Here is a 7,512-nt window from a genome sequence, read left to right on the forward strand (position 1 = left end):
AAGTCATTAATGTGGGACTGGGTAGAACTGACATTACTAGGGAAGAAAGACTGCCATGGGATGTCAGCAAGATAATTTCTAAATCCATCCCAGTTTGCCTTATGAAAGTGCCATCGGGTCAGGTTCAGAATGGGGCAGTTTAAGGGGGCTAACTAATGAGGCTTTAATGAGATTGTGGTCAGAGGATCCAAGTGGTGACAGTACTTCTATCCTGTATTGATCTGGTTTATTTGTCAGGAATAGATCCAAGAGGTGGGCATCATGGTCAGGATTTTCTGGTATTCTAGTTGGTTGCTTAACCAACTGAGTGAGATTAAACGATTCTGCAAACAGCTGGCACTCTAGACCAGCATCACCAGTCCTGGCAGAGTGCAATAACCATTCAACATTATGTATGTTAAAATCACCCAAAATGGTAATTTCTGTGCTAAGAGCAAGGTTAAGGTTACTCAACTGTGTGGATATGGAGTCAAATACACTGGGTTCTGAAGAAACATTGGGGGAGCGATAGACTACACAGATATATTTGGTAATATTTTGTTAATTTAGTTTATACATGGAGTAATCAAAATTAGTTGAAGTAAAGTATAAAACATTGTCAACTGCATATTCAGATTTGTTATAACAACAGGTGCCGTCCTTGTTACGAATAGAGGCATAATGTATCTCCTTTATGGAGGCCAGCAATTTTTGTGAAGTCCGTTATTCTAAGAATTTATTAACCACGTTTCTCCTACTCCTTGAAGAAGCCACGACATCAGCTGTAGGATATATTAGCTATCGATGTAAAAACACTTCTCAGTAGCAACAGACACCGTCTTATAACACAGTTGCAAGTATTATGATGTATCAGTAAAAATATATGTAAATCTGACATTATACCAAATGGTAAACATGGAAGTCGTAGTGTCTGTATTGCACTTTTCTTTATTTTAATGCCATATGTTAGTCTTTCATTTTTATTTGTGATTTTGGAGTTGGTTTGTTAAACCCAAGCTGCAGTTCCTTTTACCCTTAGAAGTAAATTCAACCTTGGATAAGAACCACTACCCAAGACATCATGTGTGCATTCATCCATTAAGTGATAAAATGATTTGGACTCCTTTATTTCGATGCCGAACATTTTTGTTTGTATGTATTTATGTGCATGTGTGTGTATGAGTGTGTTTGTGTGTATGTGCGTGTTTGTTAGTGTGTGTGTGTGTGTGTGTGTGTGTGTGTGTGTGTGTGTGTGTGTGTGTGTGTGTGTGTGTGTGTGTGTGTGTGTGTCTTGTGTGTGATGTGATTTTGTGTGATACTTGGTGTGTGGTGTGACGCGGTATGAAAAGTGCGATATGTGCTATGTGGTGTATTCAATGTGGTGTATGTGGTGTGGTATGTGTACCGTGTACTGGGAATGTTGTGTGGAATGCTGTGGTGTGGTGGGGCGTTAATGTGTGTGTGATGTGGTGTGGTGTGGTATGGTGTGGTGTGTGATGTGGTGTGGTGTAGTATGAAGTGCTTGCTGTCTCAGTTTTGTGTTTAGTGATGTAACATGGTGTGATGTTTGTGGGTGTGTGTCTTTGTCTGTAGAGTACTGTGATGTAGTGTGTGCTGTGTAGGAAAGAAAAATGTGTTGTGGTATTGTGTGGCGTATGAGGTGTGTAGGTGTGGTTTGGCGTTGTGGTGTGTGGTGAGGTGTGTATTGTGTTGTGGTATGGTGTGGTGGTGTGTGTGGTGTGATTTGGCGTGGTGGTGTTTTGTGGTGTAGTGTGGTGTGGCGTGGTGGTGTAGTGGTTTGGTTTGGCGTGGTGGTGTGTGTGATGTGCGTGTTGTGGTATGTGCTGTCGTGTGTGTGATGTGTGTGATGTGGTGTGTTTTGTCGTGTTTGTGTGATATGCGTGGTGTGGCGAGTTTTGTGTGTGTGTGTGTGTGTGTGTGTGTGTGTGTGTGTGTGTGTGTGTGTGTGTGTGTGTGTGTGTGTGATGTGCATGATGTGCTGTGTTTTGTCGTGTGTATGTGTGTGTGATGTGCGGGGTGTTTGTGCCTTGTCGTGTGTGTGTGATGTGTGCGTGGTGTGGTGTGTTTTGTCGTGCGTGTATGTGATGTGCATGGTTTGATGTGTTTTGTCGTGTGTGTGTGTGTGTGTGTGTGTGTGTGTGTGTGTGTGTGTGTGTGTGTGTGTGTGTGTGTGTGTGTGTGTGTGTGTGTGTGATATGCTTGGTGTGGTGTGTTTTGTCACGTGGTAGGGTTCGCTTTAGTTTAGGTTCGGTGTTGTGTAATGTGCTTTGATGTGTAGTGTGTTTTGGAGTTGGTGTGTTGTGTGTCATGTGCTTTGCAAGATATGTATGGTGTACTGTGTTCTGTGTGATATTATGTGCTGTGTTGTGTGGTACAGACTATACTGTGGAATGGTGTTCGGCGTTTGCTGTGTATTGTGTGATAAGATATAATGTGGTGGCGTGCTATCGATATCGTGGAAGGGGGAGTTTCTTTCATGGTGTTCAGATTTCACACTATACTGTTACATAAACGACATTCTTTGGCTTCAATGTAAACCTCGGGCAGTACAAAACATAATAAGTCTTATGACAAGGTACCTACTTCCTCAGCGCATTTTTTAGCCTAAACCAGTTTCAAATTGCGACACATTGCTCTGGCTGGATGTTTCGGCGTGCGGCCCCGTCCCCTTGACTCCACCCCTTTGCTCAATCCGTCTTCCATAGAAATTTGCTGCTTGTTCGAAACATGCGCGACTTTAGCTTGATTTTTTTTTTTTTTCCAGATTGAGGCAATAAAAATTTTTGAGCATTCAATATTCTTTCTCAGTATTCCATTTGATAATGGCCAGCAACACCACAAAGAATTTACATTCCTAGTGCAGGAAGTGATGCCTCTATTTAGGTTGGGATTCATAGAGGCACAGAAGTTCAGAATACCGCCTGAACCGTAAGAAGCTGCAAGGATTACAATGTTAAGGTACCACATGAAAAAGCGAGGGGCTTGCTGGGGAAGGATCACAACTTTCATGAGTGACTGTACACCCACAGCCAGCCAAACAATAATAGCTTAAAGATCGATGTCAAATTAAAGATAGAACTTTTTGCAGTTGACCTCTGGCATCTACGCTTAAAAAACACAGCTTGTTGTTATAAGCCAAATGAATCTCTCTGTGGTATGTGATGAAAGGATATTGAGCTAGTGAATATGTAGACACAGAGAAAAAGCGCTGTATTACACACCGCGATTTGCAATAATTGTAGATGATTAATGTGGCACACCGTTCTAAACTGTAGATCATATTTAAGCAACAACCATGAATTTCAGCCATAAGTATAACACTCCTATTAATCAGTGTTCAGGAAAAGATCATGAAGCTGAGACCGGAGCTTATAATTAGCTGATCTTGATACTGGATCCATTCCAAGCTGTTTCTCTTGATCATGCTGCAGGCTGTTGCTCCATTTGGCTCAAGCATTATAGAATTTATTTTTTTTTTTCTAGTTTGTGCTCACAGTCCTTATTTATCTAGTCCCATAAAACTGAAAATATACGTGATGAGCGGTGTCCAGGTAGCTGTGTATATTACTGTGCTTTCACGAGTCACCGTTTGAGAGCACCAGCCCTGCTTCCTCATATACCAACACACCCTCACAAGCTCAGTCACTCACTCATTCACCCATCAACCCGCTAATTTACCCATCCAACCATTCATTCACCCACCCGTCCGCTCATTCACTCTCCCACCCAGCCACTTCCTTACCCACCCGCTCACCCGCTCATCCACTAATTAACCTATTCACTAATTCGTCTATGTTCAAATTCTTACTATCACTCAGCAACCCACCCACTCATTCACTCACCACCCACTCATCCATCCAATCACCAATCCATGCGCTCACTCTCATTCACCTACCTATCAACCCATCGATCCACTCAGTCAACTGTTCACCCACCCATCGCTCACTCACCCACTCATTCACCCCTCACCAATCTATTCAACACCCACTCACTCACCCACCTACTTACTAATCCGCCAACTCAGTGTCCCACATACTCACCCACCAGCCTACCCGCTCACTCATACATCCACTTACACACTCATTCGCCCACCAGCTCACACAATCAACCACCCATCCACCCACCCATTCATTCACTCACCCAGGGCCTTCTCTAAGTCTTGCACTCACCCATCCACACATTCACTCATCCACCCACTAACTCAGCCATTCACCCACCCACCCACCGACTCCCACCCGTTCACTCTTCCACCCGCTCACTCGCCCACCCACCCGCATGCCCAATCACCCATCCACCCACTCACTCACCCATCCATCCACACACCCACCCACCCACTCACCCATCCATACACCCATCCACCAACTCACCATCCTTTCTCACTGTTTCTTCAGCCATCAAGATAAACCGATAGAGGAATACCGGATGATTCATTTCTCTGAAATCCCAGAATGACGCCAATACATCCGTTGCGAATGAAGAGATTTATATAAAACTCCGTCCTTGCACACTTCAGACTGTGTCAAATTATTATGAATGTCAGAGATTCTCCGCCTTTTGGAATTATAGAGATCGCAGAGAAATGAGATGCCGTTTACCCACCAAAAGCTCTGACGATGAGTGGTGATCATTTCAGACACTGCATTGATCTGCTGATAATGCCATGCTCAATAACTTTATTTTTTGACGTCTTCTACTCCAGCAGCAAATGTAACAGCCTGCTCCCATAGTATGCCCAACAGTCCTCCTGTGTGTCACGTACTTTCACATATCATCCCTTCTGTACAAATATCCACCGTCCATACTGAATACATGCTATGGCTGGCTTCTCATATACGACATGTGCATTGGTAACAGTGGGAGTGTTGTTATGATATTCTAGTGGATCTTGTGGAAAATTAGTAAAGTCTGTTTTAACGAAATTTAATTAAATCAAACTCCTGCCTCATCAACCTCGCTCCACTGCAGGCAGCAAACGACCTCTCTAAATTCTCGACCACCACCTCGCATATTCTTAACTTTCTTGATTGAACTTCAGCGGTTTTCTTGTGGGCTCATTTCTAGAGGAAGCGATTAAAAAAATTCTTATAAATTCGATAAGAGAAAATATTTTTAGGGAGACTGCAGTTTTGTCGTAGAATTAGCTGCACAACGAATCGCCAGGTACAGGACACCAGGTTCAGCTACGCTTAAACTTTGAAGGAGATAATTTTCAATATTTAATGTGATTTTTAAAAGATTCTTATAGCGTGTAGAAAGTATATACCAAATTTCACATAAATCTATTCATTAATAAAACAAATATTACAATTCCTCTGGGGCCTTGAAGAAGTGAATCACTCAGTCGTTAAAGGTATTCTCATCCAACCAAGTTACTCTTCAACCAAACCACATAGGCTACTTATATGCCTTCCATCCCACACATTCAGTCACCAGTCCTTCTGTATCCTATCGTGCATTCCCCAAAGCCTTCCACTCCTGATTACTCGTTCACACACACACACACACACACACACACACACACACACACGCTTCCTCTCCCTTCATCTACAGACCCACACACACTCAAAAAATTCACTCACATTCTTTCTCCCTTCTCCCCTTTCCCTCTCACCCTTCCAACCACCAGAGAGAGAGAGAGAGAGAGAGTATAATTGATTCACACCCACTAGCGAGAGTGGAGGCGCCTCATCGTATTACGCCTTTATGGAGATGAGACCTGAGCCTTGATTAAATCCCGACACCTGGTTAACTTATCCCCGTCCTCACCCAGTACCTTATCATCGACGTCCCACCATCCTACTTTATTATGGGACTTGCGGTATCTATATTCCATGTGCGTCTTCCCTCCGCTGCGTTATCGATGACGTACGTGTGAGCAATTTACGGTGGACGTGAGAGTATATATTTTGCCATTAACGTCCCTATTCATACGGTAACTTTGACGAGCCTCTCCTCTCGTTATCCCTGGTGGAACTCATTCACATTACCGCTGAGGTTTACTTTATCATAGGCATTGTCATATATTCATTAACATCAAAGTCTCCGTACAGCACATATGTTATCATCAGCCTGCCCATACAATATCAACATCCCATAACACACTCTCGTCTGTGTATTTCTACCAAGCTGCCCATGCATACGTCATCATTACCGTCCTCAAATGCTTTCTCATCGACGTTACCTATACATACATATTATCTCATCGATATTACCTATACATATTATCTCATCGACATTCCCCATACATCATCTCACTAAAATTATCCATGCATATTACCTCAACGACATTTCCCATACATACATATTATCTCATCGACATTACCCATAGATATTCTCATCAACACTACCCATACATATTATCTCATCGACATTCCACATACAGCATATATAGTTTCATCAACGTTCCCTATACATGTTTCTACTTATGTTCACTATAAATATGATTGTATTAACGTTCCCCATACACATGATCATACTGACTTTCCCTATACATATTCCGACCGACGTTCCCCATACATACAAATATGATCCCATCGACGTTCCCCATACGAGTGCCCGTTTCCACTGACGTTTCCTATACATATAATCCCATCGACGTTCCATATTTACGTTCCCATTGACGTTCCCCATATATAATCCCGTGTGCGTTTCCTGTATATGCTCCTACTGACGTTCCCCATATATATAATCCCATCGACGTTCCTTATAGATGCTCCCACTGATGTTTCCTATACATATGATCCCATCTACGTTCCCTGTACACGTTCCTACTGTCATTCCTTATATATATATATATATATAAATAAAAATATATATATATATATATATATATATATATATATATATATATATATATATATATATATATATAATCCCACCGACTTTTCCTGTTCATATTTCCATTAACATTACCTATATCCTCCCAGCCCTCACCTAATCCTACTTACTCTGCTCCATCAGGACCAGAAAGTCCCGACCTGCAAGGCAAGGGAGACCAGCTCATTTTTCCCTGACTGGGATTATGTGAGCAACAAACTTCTAACCATCCCTCAAATGTCAACCTTGGCGGCCCCATCTGGCTGAAACGCTATGGTTACGGGGTTACCGTCCAGCGTGGTAAATCCCATCCAGGCTAACAATAATCATTTTGATCTGTCACTCATTGCTGAGTCAATGTTTACTATACGTGTGATCTCATCGACGTTTCCCATAACTTTTTCTATAAGTATAATTAAATTAATGTTCCCTATACATATGATCTCATCGATGTTCACAGGTGTACGTTGCCATCATCATCATTATTCTCATCATCATTATCATCATCATCATCGACCGTACATTATTGCACTGGTATTATTGTTGACAGCGGTATTCAGGTTTCAGTAACATTCTATTCATTAATGAATTTCATTCTTCCTTGCAGGTGTCTGAGCTCACATCAGATGGATTATAAGGCAAAGATTCTGAACTCTGACGCCTCGACTTTTATCCTCAGACGTAGACAACACTAAT

Source organism: Coenobita brevimanus, chromosome 76, assembly GCF_032717465.1.
Source record: "Coenobita brevimanus isolate Jiangsu-jjx chromosome 76, ASM3271746v2, whole genome shotgun sequence".
Lineage (NCBI taxonomy): Eukaryota > Metazoa > Arthropoda > Malacostraca > Decapoda > Coenobitidae > Coenobita > Coenobita brevimanus.